This window comes from Chiloscyllium plagiosum, chromosome 6, assembly GCF_004010195.1.
Source record: "Chiloscyllium plagiosum isolate BGI_BamShark_2017 chromosome 6, ASM401019v2, whole genome shotgun sequence".
NCBI classification, from domain to species: Eukaryota; Metazoa; Chordata; class Chondrichthyes; order Orectolobiformes; family Hemiscylliidae; genus Chiloscyllium; species Chiloscyllium plagiosum.
In genome coordinates this window covers 42,942,165-42,957,948 of record NC_057715.1, presented here as the reverse complement: position 1 = coordinate 42,957,948, position 15,784 = coordinate 42,942,165, and the positions used below count along the sequence as shown (strand labels likewise).

The following is a 15,784-nucleotide window of genomic DNA, read 5'->3' as shown; positions in this document are numbered from 1 at the left end:
CTGGATGGATTCAGCACTCAAAACCCTGTGGTGACTCTGTAACCCAAGCAGCGGGCGTGGTCACGTGACGTCCCCGTCTCGCACCCGGAAGAGTGTGGACTGGTCACGTGACGTCCCGTTTCGCGCCCCGGAAGAGTGCGGGCGGTCACGTGACATCCCGTTTCGCGCCCCGGAAGAGCGCGGGAGATCACGTGACGTCCCGTTTCGCGCCTCGGAAGTGGGTCGAGGAGGCCGCGTGATGCCCCATTTCGCGGGCAAAAGAATGTCACGTGGGGTCGGACAGCTAGGAATGCGAGGAGGCGGGGAATGGAGTCAGACTAACACCCAATCAGAAGATAATTCTACCTCAGTGTTTATATGACGTTTTTTATTGTATGTATGACGTTTTTTATTGTATAAAATACTGGGGCAGGGAAAAAACGAGGTCTTTTTCTTTTTGAACTGGCATACTTTTGTAGTTTGTCAGGGACAAAGAGGTTTAGACCCAGAGCTCTGAATGCTTTGTTCACTTACTGTGTAAAATAAATTAAGAGTGTGAGACCGAATATCTTCTCCTATTGCTTCATTTAAAAGAACACGCAGGACTTGGCTTACACATAGAAGAAAGTAAGTTTGTAGATTGAGCCAAAGTCCAACAATAGTTTATCAAAAATATATATAAAACCATCGTGGTAAAACTTCTTATTTCCACGTTTGCTAATAATTTTTGTTTCCATACTAAAAATTCCTGTTACAAAAATACAAGCTTAAAAAAAACTTACTGTAATGAAAATAGGTTGTTACTGAAACAACGCAAACACTACCTTAACCAACATAATGACAATTTTTTATGCCACCAATATTCAAAATATACGACTTACTTGCGGTGGCGAATCGTCTTCAGTAGCCAATGGGCGGTGGCTAAGCATCCTCGGTGGTCAAAGGGCAATGGCTAATCATTGCCGGTGAATCTGCTGTGGCGAATGATCCCATCCCGGCTGCTAGACCTGCTGCGTTTCTCTAGTACCTCCTGTTTTTGTTTCAGATATCCACCATCTGCAGTTCATTATATTATTTATTTCTCTGTTTGATGTTTACTGTTGAGAGGTATCTGAGGCTTCACATTCCTACAGAACAAGTATTCCAAATGTATTCCAAATGTTTTATCATCTCTTGATAAAGAAAACAGGTAGAGTGATATGCTGCCCTTTGAAAATAAGCTTCCTTGTAACGGAGGAGGCCATCAGTTGCTGTTAATTATTTTTTGATGCATCATACATCAACTCTGACTTTTAAAAACTTAGAAAATGTAGAATATAGGAGGAATAGGCCACTTGGCCCTTCGAGCCTATTCTGTCATTTAATCACCTTCATGGCTAATCCTCTAGCTCAATGTGATATTCACACTTTCTCTCCATACCCTTTGTTGCATTTAAAATCCAAAATCTACTGCATCTCTTTATTTAATATGTTAAGTGACTTGGACTCCACATCTTTCCATGATAGAGAATTCCATAGATTCACTACCTTCTGAGGAAAAGCATTTTTTCACATCTCAGTTCTACTTGGCCTACCCTATATTTCAAACTGTGACTCTTGGTTTTAGATTGCTCAACCAGGAAAAACATCCTCCCTACATCTAATTTGTCCAGCCTGTTAGAATTTTATAAGATTCAATCAGATCCCCTCTCATCCTTCTAATCTTCAGTGATTACAGGCCCGATCAGACAAATCTCTCCTCATAGGACAGTCCCGCCATCTCTAGTAAGTATACCCTTTCTTAGGCAGAGAAACCAAATGTGCATGTAATATCTAGTTGTGGTCTCAGCAAGGCCCTGCAAAGACATCACTTTGGACAGGCAGGCCCAGCAGACAATAGCAAGGACACTGGCAGAGTGGCATTGAACAACAAGTTTGTGCTCCATAGAGAACTGCCAAACTCTTGGTGTAAAGATCCCAATAATATGTTGGGCAGATTTTGAGACATATTGCACGTTCCTTTGAATGATGATGCCAGTGATAAATTTTCATGCTGCCTACAACAATGAATGCAGGGTGTTTGTCTATCAGAAATATTTTTTCACGGATTTTCAAATTTCACAGCCATGTTTGACTTTCTAAAGCCATGTGTTCCAGACCTAGCCAGTGGTGAACCAAGTACTTAAGTACAGCTGTGACATGTTCGTCTCTCAAATAGTTTGGAAGATTATTTTGGAAAATAAAACCTCACTGAGTGCAATGTCTTTAACGTCCAGATGGAAAAGAGCAGCAACATCATGGAACATCATAGCAAGTTCATTTCAAAGAACACACCTTTCCTGAAGGGTGTTCCTTTATCACTGGAACTAAGTTTCCTTACTAAACTCCTTGGCAACACCATCTTCACAAGGCCAATAAGTAGATCAAAGAGTGACACCTGCCTCATCAGATGGACCAGGAGAATGTCTTTTAACAAGATAGCACACACCTGTATGTGTGACATGCTCTTTAAATTGGGTTTAGAGGAGGGAATGAAACATTAGATCCAACTGCCCTACCCAGACATTGCTAGTGCAGTTTGTAATCAACGGGTAGGAATCAGAGAGTTTCCTATTCAGATCTGAAGTCTGGCAAAGCTGCCATTTTCTGTTGCTTTGTTTGTGTTGCACAGAACCTTTGACCGAGTCCATCAGGAAGGATGAGAGCCTGAGAGGAGTGACTATTGCATGCAGCAGAGGACTGCAGGTCAAAGCCTCTCTGGACATAGATGATGTCAATGTTTTCTGCTTGGTTCCACTGTCAGTGTGCAGAGTCATTAGCCTCTGTGACCAATTCAAACTGGCCTCGGGAGCCAAGATAAATCAAGGCAAAACCAAGGCTGTGCACTTTGAAAGCTGAGCTGACAATCCCTTATCCCCTTCACTGTCAGGACAAATTACCTGAAGATGCTGGGAATATGGTTGGGGGGGGAAGGGGCAGGTCCTGTGCAAACATTTGGGAGGCATATCGACAGGGTGAGACACAAATGTGATTATGGGAGCACCGCTCTTTCTGCATTGTGGGTAAAAACCTGGTCATGAGTTGTGAGTTACTGTCGGTGTTGCTGCTCATGCCACAGGTCTGGCCCACTCTCTGAACCTGTGCCTTTTTGTAGTCACCTGAGCCACTTTCCACTTCATCTAATGTTTAATGATGGATCATGTCCACAGGAACACCATATACAAAGCTCTGCATGAGAGGGAGAAAATATACCAATGCCATTCTCGGCCTGATAAGCCATCTTTTTGTGTGGCCGCATCAAACTGTGTGTAGCCCCTCAGTACACATACACCAAGTGTAACTACGTGCTGAGATTCAACCCAGCACCGGCGTTGAGAAGAATACGTCTGGCCTCAGCACTGTAAAATGCTCCAAAGTAGTTGGGCCATTTTGTGTCACCATCCTTTGTGGAAAAATTTGGAAAGAAAAACACCTTTGAAAATAAGTGCATCAGGAAGTGGTCAGCATATAATGTCCTTGAGACACTGTAAGAAAACTAGAAAGTGGATCTTGTCACATGGTTCCTTTAGCAGATTGTCAAAGTCATTTGGCAGAATGTCTCAACACCAAAACTTTCCAAGGCATAGCTTAGTTGGTGGTGAGAAGGGCACTGCCCATCAGATCTTACATGCGTGTCCAGTCTCTGTGCATCACTGCATGCTACCCTTGAAGTGACTGCATTGGTGAAGAAACTCTCACATATCTTCTTTTGGAAGCTCATTTGCAAAAAAAAAAATCTGTAAAGAGATGCAGTGGTTTTTGTCAAATTTTATCCTGAGCAGGTCTGTAACACAGGATTCTGTGCTATTCAGGGTGTTCCTTGGGATGCACAAGGAGGGAAACATCCATTCTGCCTGAAGGACCATCAGCTCAGTGAAAGACATTTTTTGGTCCGCCCAAAATTTGTTGGTTTTCCAGTGCAAAGACCTGACCTCAACCAAGTGTTGCAGACTGGCACATTCCAAAATTCTTGGTACACAAAGACTGTACAGAACTGCTCTAATACCCGTGGATGTAGATAAAGATTTCTATAATGAAAACAGTACATTTTTACAAATAAAGATCAAGTAGTTGTTTCACCAACACCCTCCAAATCAACCAAAAATTGCAATCAGTACAGCCTTGCCAGTGTTACTCATATCATAAAATATATTTTAAGAATTTTAATTGAGTCCTTTTTAATTTGAACTTCAGAATCAATGTTTTGGCAAACTCACAACTGCCTATTTTTCTACTGGGGAAATGAAAACTTTTTTAAAAATTAAATGTGCTATAAACAGGAAAGCACAATTTTAAAAAAGCAATTCAGCTCACTGTCTTTTTCTGTGACAGTAACGATTTCACAGACAGAAATGCTGGATGCAGGAAGTTTGAGAAGGTACTTTTCTTCTGTTATGATTCCAGCTGATGGGCATATTGGAAAGCCAGATTCCAGAATGAATCCTGGCTTGACAGACTATAATTTTTCTTTTCCTTTGCTGTGTAATGCAGTTAATGAACATGTTCACAAGAGGGTATCAGTGTATTTTTAATAAACACTATCTTTTGTAGGTTCACCACCTGTAGGTGGTGCAAGAGATGAGAAGCAGCAGAAACTCTTGCAGTGCTCTGTTACACAAGTGATGGAGGTAGCTGCCTTTTAATGATAGGCTATTCAACCAGATTTCAGACATCCAGGAAAGATTTTGGTGTGTGTTTGGGGGGGGGGGGGGGGGGGGGGGTGGCAGGGAGAAATCCGTGGTGCTGTCAGTGCTGCCAGCCAAGTCCAGATTCAGCCTGGAACCATCACTGTACATCTCTTTCCCCCCACTATGAGAAGCTGCCCAGCTGAATGCCCATTTCACTTCATAACCTTTGTCCCCAGTCCAAGAACTGTGGCCTCAGTGTGGCCATCTGCACGTGCATATCCAGTGTGATTTCATTCTGCACAGAATGGAATGATATCAGGAGTGCTGTGTAGAATTATTCTGCTTTAGGGACATCTGTCACCAGCAACAGATATCACCTGGCCCATTTGGGCCTATGTAGGTGGTTATTTGGGTATCTTTGCACTCATACTAATCATGCCATTTAAGAAAAATAAACAAATTTACACAAAGAAATGCCTATTCCGAATAAGAACACATCAGAACTTTTGGCATGATCTCATTACAAACATCAGTAAACAAAAATTACCCCTTTACCCCAACAGTGCCCTTATAGGCACTCAAACCTCAGTGAATCTCAGCCTATATCTACACTTTTTATTCACCTAACATAGCTGTAGTCAATTTCCTTTCAGCAAAAGGAGTGAACAGTACATTGAATTAATTCTATTTTCTTTAGTCATGTAGCTCCCCCAGACCTTTAACAAGCTGCTAATCCAGCTCACTTATTACTTAACACGTTTCCCAAACTCATATCTTCAACAGCTTTGTAGGATGTTTTCCGATTTGATATCACCATACCTTCTGCTTCCTGAGCTTTCTTTTCAGTGACTCCTAAGCAATTCAGGACTTTTCTCTCAACTTGATTGTTTGGAGACTGCTACTAACTATACCCCTGATATTATGCCTCTTCACTGTGCATGAACTTGCTTCTAGCTTCTTCTCTCTATTTCTGCTGGCTGTAAAACTCAAATTAACTTTAGCAATTATCTCCCAGGAAGCTCGCTTGCCATTTAGCTATAATGACATGAATTCTTGTAAATACTATTTTGAACTCAATGACTTTCTTGCCTTCTCAAATAAAATGTGATACTTTCACAGAACTGAAAATTAAAACTCAATTTTTTTGCCACTTTAGATCTCAAGTTCTCAAATAACAATAATATATTATGAAGCTCCTCACATCTTTGGGACTGTCAAGCCCTCACCTGGATCTAACTTTTAGGTTTCTTGAAAATTGAAGAACTTTATTATCCATTTGTCAGGTTGAAATGTTGCACACCAACAAAGTTCAAAGGGGCATTAATATAGCTAAAACACTCGACCATTACCTTGGATATGACCTATCCTCCCACCGCTGCTAAAGCCAGAATTGGGCAGAATTAATGTAGGTTTCAAACAGAAATTTGATGTTTAAGAATTCAAGAATTTAACCCACAATTTTTCCACTTTAAACTCTTTTCCTAAAATGCAAAACATAAGATATTTATGTATCTGGGAGAACAACAAAGTGGCAAACCACTTCCAACTCTTCTGACTTTGGTCTGGCAGCACGTATCACAGTGTAAAAGTGAAAACAGTGCTCAGTGGTTGGGGTTTCTGCTCAAGATTTGCTCTCTTGGAAACCCAACAACAACATAAACAAGTCTTTAGATACATTTGTCACATATTTCACATCGTGCCAGTTGTGTGTTTGTCACTAATTTTCTTTCATTGACACTAAGCTTTCAATTAGTTTGTGGAGAATGAAAAATCTAACAGCCAGCAAACAGAAAGGGGTATATCTGTTAGTGTAAGGAAATAATTCAACCTTCAGTTACTTTAGATTCTTGCAAGTAATATGCCAATTAGTTACCTAATGGTCATTTCATCTAAGTGCAAGAGATGCAAATAAAATCCCCATAGACCCTCAAATGTTTCTTTATTTGACACCAATTATAGCTGCCCTTGGCTGTAATGAGCATTCCAGAGCAGCATTTATCAGAAGGATGACTAAATTATTCTGCTTCTGACACTGCCATTCTCATTACTAATTAAAAACTAATGCTACATTGATACACAAAGTTAGAATAAACAAATAGAACAATGCTCTTTTGCTATAAATTCTGTGTACAATGATCTTGCTCTGCTAGCTACCTGATGAAGGAGCAGCGGTCCAAAAGCTTGTATTTCCAAAATAAACCTTTAAAAAAGGCAAACCTTTTGTAATCCACTTGTTTGAGAATAGAATTGCTTCTGTAACATGATATAGCTCCCTTCATAAAGATCTTCTCTGCATGGGAATGGATCAACAGCAATGTAACTCTTGTGCTTGCAAGTCTTAAGCACTTTTAGTTAGCTGTATGCCACACTTACAAAGATGTGTCATAACAGATGCATCTTATGAATTATGACCCACTCACATTCCGTCAAACAGTTCAATTCTACCTTAGATTTTCAAAGAAAGAAAATTTGCTTGATTAACAATCAACTGTCCTACACACAATAATGAACAAAATGAAGGAAATCAATGAGCAACATGAGCAGGATTTATCTTAATTTGACAGGAAGCTAGCAAATGCCAGTAACAACAGTAGCAAGTGAATGTCCTAAATGAGTGGACTGAAGGACAAAATTAAAAATGAAAGTTAATTTGAATAAATTGAGAAATATCTTTCCATTATCAAGCTTCCAATAGGAATGATGCTGGCATTTTACCCTGACCAAGCTTCCTCTTACAAGACTCTGATCAATCATAAGCTGGCATATTAGATAAATAAGTCATAAGATACTTCCCAACATTTTACTAAATATGAATCTCACAAAACAGTAAACATGATGAATTAATAATAACTTTAATTCACTGACTCTTGGACAGTAAAAAGTTTATTTTGTTTTAATTTGAATAGCTGTCAACAAAAGATAGTCCAGAAAACTAACAACAAAAATAATAATCATTCTGTATTTCATTAAAAGCAAATGGCAAAAAAAAGTCAACTTCCAGTTTAATTGGTTTATTTCAGGAGATCCAGCATAATTGTTTATTTTAAAATTTCACAAAAAGCTTACAATGGGTAGGAAGTATGAATTGTTTTTTACAAAGTTAAATGATGCCCTCATAAAGGATTATTACTCAATTGATACAATTTATTAGCCTCAAAATTGTTGGAGCAATGTCTTGAAATCTCCTTTTCATCAGATTACATTTTCTAAGCATTACAAATAGAAATCTTGAGAATGTCAAGTCTAATTTTCTCTCTCATTGAGCAAATTAATTTAAGAATAGAGAAAGAACCAGACAAGACAATGAGAAAGTTGTGAGATTTTAGGCCTCTACTATTTTCCCAGGCAGTGCATTCCAGATTCCTACCACCCTCTGGATGAAGTAACTTTTCCTCAAATCCCTTCAACTAGGGACCAGCTGCTTTCTATTCACCTTGTTCATACTCCACATAATCTTATTTACCTCAAGTAGGTCCCCAGGTTTATTTGGAAGTACAAGCTTTCAGAGTGCTGCTAGCGGAGCAAGATCATAGTACACAGAATTTATAGCAAAAGATCATAGCGTCATACAACTGGTGTGATATATTGAACAAACCTAGTTTGCTGTTAAGTCTTTCATCTTTTAGAATGGGTTGCAGGTTTTGATTCTTTAATATGAAAACACCAGAACTTCTTTCAAGTCACATTTTCAAGATAACTTAAGGTTTTGTAAGAAAAGGTGACAACTCAGCTCAGACAATGCATTAAAGGTGTGAGGTTAGAGTCTGTATGTATCCCAGACTTGAATCAGACTGGTTCTATTTCCAAAGTAGGAATTCATAAAATGTCACATAGTCTGACTGCCTATAGATTGTGTACTTTTTGAACAAATAGAATGTATCTGCAAATACAATTCTGCAAATGCAAATTAACCCTATATTTGCATTTGCAGAATTGTATTAGCAGAAACATTCTACCAATTTCATGGATCTGTGGTCAAGCACCTACTGATCCTTCTCTTTCTCTGAGCTTTCAAGTATCCTGTCATTCACTGAGCATTCCCTACTTCTTTGAAAGTTTATCATATCACACTTATCAGGGTTAAATTCCATCTGCTACTGATTTGCCCTTCTGATCATTCTGACCATATACTCCTGTAACCTAGAATCTGTTTTGTCACTATCAAAAGCATATTTTGAAATTGCAAGTTGAAAATTACCATCATATTTCAGAGTTCTTACCTGGTCATAACAGATACAACTTATAAATTATGACTCACTCACATTCCGTCAAACAGTTCAATTCTACCTTAGATTTTCAAAGAAAGAAAATTTGCTTGATTAACTATCAACTGTCCTACACACAATAATGAACAAAATGAAGGAAATCAATGAGGTAACTGCTCTTTTTCACTTTAACTGACTGTTTCTGTACTTAACATTGTGCATAGTGGTTTTGTCGATAACAGATGATGATAAGTCTTACAACAAAATTGAGGAGAAATGTTGTTCTGAACAGTGGAGGCAGACTCTCAGTCCAACCTCTGCAGTACAATTGATTATTAGTAATAAATTTCATGAAGTAAAAATACCAGATGATTACAATAACTAATGTTTACAGACTTCCATCTTCAACTAGATTAATCACAACTTAAACCTGATCTTGCTGTAAAATATCCAGAGATTTTTTTGTCTGAACAATAGATGTATAATGAAATAAATATGTACTCAACTGACTTTGCAAGATAATTAAAAAGTTTTCTTGGGTTAAAGGAAAAATAATTAAGGAAAAGAAAGACTTGTAAATAATCTAATGTGTGTTTGTGTCTTATCTTCGAAGTACCATTAACGTTACAATGTTCTTAGTAATGAATTTTAGGGACAACCCTTTTAATGATCAAAGTTTTGACATCTTTACCATAAGACATAGAAGCAGAAATAGGCCACTTGGCTAATTGAATCTGTGCTGCCAATCCTTTACTGATTAAAAATATGTCTATCTCCTCTTGAATAAACTTAAGAACCTAACCTCGACAGCTTTTTGCAGTAAAGAATTACACAGATTCACTACCCTCAGAGAAGAAATTCTTCTTCACCTCTGACTTAATGGGTGACTCCTCACTCAGAGTTTTATATAGTTGAAAAGTTTGAGGGGAAAAGTAAAAGATAAAGCACTCTTCTCATTCATTTATGACTCAATTTATTTTATTTTGAGAAATCAAGCAAATGGAACAGTATTATTCTATGAATGGACAGTAGGGTAGAAGTTACCACCTACAATGTTAGTGGATCAACTCCTAAATAAGCTTACATTTAAAAAAAACTATTTTAAATCCACATTCATGCAAAAATGAATGTATTGAAAGGTGGACAGATTAAACCAAATAAGATTATTAGTCACATCCATACACTGGTATGAGTATTAACAAGAGGTGGATCTGGAATTTCAGATGGGAAGTCCAAATTCCTCTGTATGCTGTGGAGCAGCAGGTTCCCCACCAGAAATTCATCTTGATAGGCAGGCTTGACTTCCACTATGGTAAGAACTCTGGAATGAGTCACAGGAGTTGTTAGGTCCAAAACCCAACCTTGGAAGATTTTTTATGAGCAGGGACTCATGTTGACAAGTGCTCGGAGGTTTAGAGCAAATACTGTTGCTTCCGCTGGTCTATAACCAGTGTTGTAAAGACATTTATCTTCTCCTAAAACTGACCCCACCGCCCAAGACCAGGGAAACTCTGGTGGTCACATTTAAACCTGCAAAGTGAGTTAATTCGTAGGTTGCCAGACTCAATACAATATTTCATACAATATAATACTGAACTTTATAAAATACTTAAATTTGCAATCCACCTTCTGAAAGAAACCACTCCCATATCTCAGGAAAACTGTTAAATTGTGTCCTATTTACCTCAATCAGTGATCTTGGATGCATCTCCTCCTGACCGTGTGATCTTTTTGAGATCTGTTAAGTGTCACTATTTTTATCCCACCTAGCTTCTTTTGTTTGCAATGGCATTGGGAGCAATAAGTCTTATCTTGTGTAGAAAGATGTAAATTATCTATTCAGGACCTCAGCCATTCCCTCCTCATGCACTAGATTGTGTTTCATTGCCAACTTGGCTCCTTGCTTCCTTTGACCAAAATTTCACTATTTATATGTATATAAAAGACTATCAAGCTCAATTTTATACTTCCAGCTCATCTGTTCTTCCTCTGACCCTCACAGTTGTCTTTTCATGGATACTTTTTTTTAATGTAACTTATCTCTAGCGCATTACAAGCTCAATATTTAGCATGAGCCTTCTTTTCCCTCACTTTATTTCAATCTCTATACCCTCAGATCAGGAATGCTTTAACTTTGATTCCCTTCCTTTCTCCCTTGTGATAATGGTCTAGTCCAGAGTCAAATTATATTGTTTTTGATGCCTATTAATTGTTCATTTTTTGTTTTATTTGCCAATCTTTGATTCTAACCCAGTTGGAACAGATTCTTTTTAAATTCACTGAAATTAGTCCTACGGTTGCTAAATATTTCCAAGTGAAATCTTTATCCTTGTCGTTTTCTGTATCTACTTTAAATGAAGGAAGGTTGAGTTCACTGTTCCCCAAATACTCCCTGTTCTTTGTGCCCTACTTCATTCTTCAGAACTATTCCCAAATGGTACAGAAACATAATAATTCAAAGTATTTTCTTGCACAGACTTTAGGAATTCCTTCCCTTCTTTGCCATCAATACTGTTACATTATATATAAGTTATCACATATTTAATTTAAAACAAAGAATCGTGAATGCTGGAAATCTAAAACATAAATAAAAATTGCTTTAAAAACTCAGCAGGTCTGGCAGTACCTTGGAGAGAGAGCAGAAATAATGTTTCGAATCCTGTGATCCTTTTTCGGAAGAATATCTAAATCTTTGAATGTAACTAGCAAAATAACCTTTGCATCTTTCTATAATCTGTCCCTGTATCTTTTTCCGACTATTTAGTGGCTGATAATATGCATTTGGTAGTATATTGTTTCTTAATTCTAATCAAATAAACTCCAGGTTGAATTTTTTTGGCTAAGTCCAAGTTGCACCGAGTTTATTGGAAGGTTTATTAGGCCTCACAAGTCGAGTGAGTTCTCTCACTGAATCATAAGCTTGCTGTATCCATTACCAACTCTATGTTGTCTGCCTCATCCAACTCCAGCCTTTCACAACGCAATGTTCACAGACTAACTCACTGCTCAGTGGATATCCACCCAAAAACCAGAAGCTCTTGCATCTGCAACTTGGTAAAAAGCCATGGTGCTCCGACACTGGCATTTCAAAGCTGCCCCGCCTATTTACAGACAGAATATGGACATGTCAGAGAAGGAAAAGATGGCACCACTATTTTCCAGCAGGGACCTAGAGATCCTGGTGGTGCAAAGGAGAAAAGTCATTTTCCTGGAGAACAGACAGTGGAGTCTATGACACCAAACTCTGGCAGCATGGTCAGCAGTCACCATCCAGGTCAGTGCCATGTCCACTGCAGGCTGGAGGATTGGCCAAAAATGCAAAATGAAGGTTAATTACCTTCTCTGTGTACCAGGGTGAGTGTCATTCTCTTCTCTCCAACGCTTCACATCCCTTCTATCTTTTTTCACTGACTCTCATTACCTTCAGAATTCTCACAGAACTTATCCTGGATGGCTCCTGTACTGCCTCCACACTCCCCTGGAACACCAAACCAGCTTTCTACCACCTGCACCTGCACTAGCAAACATGTTATCCGCTTTCATACCACTCAACATCGGACTGAGACTGTATAGGTGGGAGAATGCACTACAATCCATTCCTCACTCCCTAACAGGAGAAATTTGCCCTAGCAGGAAAAGATCAGGACTGTTTGTTGGGGAATACCAAGACATCTGAAATACTATTCTTCATTGCACTGCAACTCTCACAGTGATCCACTGTCTTTCTCAACCATTGTACATTATTACTTAACATTGATAGTTTCTCTCTCTTGTATCTTGCAGGTGCAGCCAGCACCTCCATTACCTGTATGGAGAAATGGCAAGCTCATCCTGAAGCTGCCCTCCTGGAGTATTGAGAACAAAAATTCCAAGGTCACAGAGGAAAACTTAGTAAAGCACATCTCCACTAGCTCAGATACTGATACTTCAGTGGGAGAGTTAGCATTGGAAAGTTTGGGACCACAAATCTAGTGAGCACCTTACTACAACAGCTCCTTAGATGGCCAAGGAAGCAACATCCTAGGCCATTGGCATTTGGAAGACTGTCGGACACGAGGCACCTACTCAGTCCCAGGCAGGAGACGAGCCTGTTGTAACAGAAATCAGGAACGTTTTTCTAAATTCAGAGGGAGAAACTTGAGTAGCAAATAGGTATGTGGATAAAGTGGTCCTGATGGCCAAGATGCTGCAGAGAATCATGTGACTGTTTGCGTCTGTGGACAGATTGGCAGCTGACTTGGAGATCAAGATCCAGAAACCTCAGGGGTTGTGGACAGATGCATATGCTTGCACTCAGCGCCCTACGCATTGGTCCTCAGTATGGGTGGCATGGGGATAAGAGACAGGAACCTAGTACACATTGCAGGTGTTCATCCTTATAAGGAGACAAGAGAGTGCCAAGAGGGACCCAGGCAGAGCAGGAGCCCCACAAAGGCCCCTCAAGAGTCTCCACTAGGCACATACCAGAGGTTTGGAATACAAAATTAAAATAAGGATTAAAATAATAATAAAGCTACACAGAATAATGTAAGATAGGCAGCACATAAACCTTAAAAGCTGAACATATTCTTAACCAAACAAAACTGAACATTTCAGTTGTATTACAAAACTCTTGCCATCCCCATACTATTGCAATCATAATATTGAATGATTATAGGTATTTTCTGAACGAATTGCTCAGAGATGTTATTACACACCCATATGGCAGATGGGACTTAAACCACGGCCTCTGAGCTCAGATGCATGAAAATTCCAAGGAGCTGTTTGCAATCTAACAAATAAATCTCTGCTGGTATTTTCTTCTTTAATGACACAGAAGGGAAAATGTTTTGTAATATAATTTCATAAAAGGATATGTGGCAGTGCCTCCATTAGTTTGTTTGTTCTGTAGTGTGAAACTGAATATCTGTTCCAACATCAATATTTATTGCACAAAAGACTATTTGAACATCTTAAGTTTGAAACCAATCAAGAACAGAAGAAGATCTTTTTAGAAGTTTCTGTGAAATTCTTGTGATTTGGAAAACATGAAAGACATAATACCGTCTTTCAATGAATTACTCGTTTTGAAAAAAATTGAAACATTTCTGACATCTTGAACCAAGGTACTCCCCACCTGTGTATTTAGGAATTCAGTATATAGTCACAGATAAATGCCTCTTGGGAGGTATCTGGGTTTTATCCAAACATTTCCTGTTTCCAAGATAAGTCAAATATTCATGGCAGAAAGCCATATTAGAAAGTTAAATAATGATCATGAAGCATTTTGACATTATGACCAACAGACAAAAGCCAGTGTACCTTACATGGGTTATTATAGATTTTATGACCGGAATACAGATTTGACAAGAAGCAACATTTTGTCTGGTTGCCAAGAAACCTGGAAGCAAACAAATGAACATCAACATAATCATCAGAAAAAATAATCTTGTTACTAAGCACTTCCTTTACCTAATTATATTTTGTGTGTGTGTATCTATGACTGGTGAAGATAAACAACTCCACAATAGATTCAGTCATTCAGGGTCAGATTTGTACTGAATTGGGATGACTTAAGAGCACTGGAAAAATGGTTGGTAGGTCATGATTCCACGATTCCCAATCGTTGCTTTTTCAGTTTCAGCAGTGACTTTTAAGGGTAGAATCTAGCTTTTAGCCAGGCCAACTCCATTGAAAAGTCCCATTCTTCCACAACTTACTTGGAATCAGTGAACATATTGAGGAGTTGTAATTCATTGCACCTGAGGCATGCACCATAGTCAAAATGACAGAATTGTTTGCAAGTATATTTAAAAACCTCCTCCTCATGTTTTCCCCCAGTGCCAAACAACCCTTTATGACAAGATACTGCATTTCCTCAATCATTCGATGGATTTCGGCATTGCTGGTTAGGCTAGCATTTATTGCTCAATATTGATTGACCAGGGTGCAGTTAAGAGTCAACCTCATTGTTGTGAATAACATATAGACCAGACCAGGTAAGGATGGTAGATTTAATTCCTTAAAGAATATTAACAAATCAGATTTTGTAAAAAAATGAAATTGACGGTTATTATACAGCTGCCATCAGATAGCTTTGTGTTTTACTCGCGACTTCTAATGAATTCAAATTTCACCATTTGCCATAATGGGATTTAGAACTTTATGGCAGCTTTTGGAATACTAGTCCAATGATGTGACTCAAAAGGTTAAGCTTATGCGCACGAGGGAAGTAATGAACCCTCTGATAAGAGTTGGATGAGTTTAAATGAAATGTTTTAACAAAAAGATTTATTTATAACGTTTCAAAGTTAAAAATGCTTCCCTTCTCCAACAGAACAGTAAGTGTAAATCATTTAAATACATAAGATTTCAATACCTGAAACCACTTAACCTTATTTAAACAAACAGTCAGACTGCCAAACATTATTGTCCACAGAGCTCAGTGATCAACTAGGTGGGTACTGCAACTCGAAAAAAGTGAGGATTGCAGATGCTAGAGATCAGAGTTGAGAGTGTGGTGCTGGAAAAGCACAACAGGTCAGGTAGCATCTGAGAAGCAGGAGAATTGACGTTTCAGGCATAAGCCCTTCATCAGGCCCTTCATCACCAAGGGTAGTGCAACTCCCAGACTTTAAGGATGCTGTGGACATTTATCAGGCAGCCTTCACTCGACAAGACTTTGCCCATTGCTAATAAAATTCAAGGGAAGAGGATCGTTATTGTCCACTTAAACTGTTCAACAAGAGATGGTTGGGAATGTCATCTACCATATTTCATGTTGCTTGGCAAAAAAACCATGGCAGCAGTAAAGCAACAGATACTCCAATCCCTGCCCTAAATGACAAATTCCTAAACAGATTTGTAATTTCATCAACAAATTTTCCATTCTCTGCTGGACACATCTACTAGGAACCAGCTCGGCAGTGGGGGGGGGGGGGGGGGGGGGCGGGGGGGGGGGGGTGTAACAAAAAT

The 15,784-nt window shown here is 38.8% G+C and overlaps 1 protein-coding gene across 1 annotated transcript in view; it reads right to left on the bottom strand.

Moving 5' to 3' along the window:
* Window positions 1-15,784, bottom strand: part of gpc5a (glypican 5a) — a 1,026,959-nt gene that overhangs the window by 667,131 nt on the left and 344,044 nt on the right. The window lies entirely within an intron of this gene.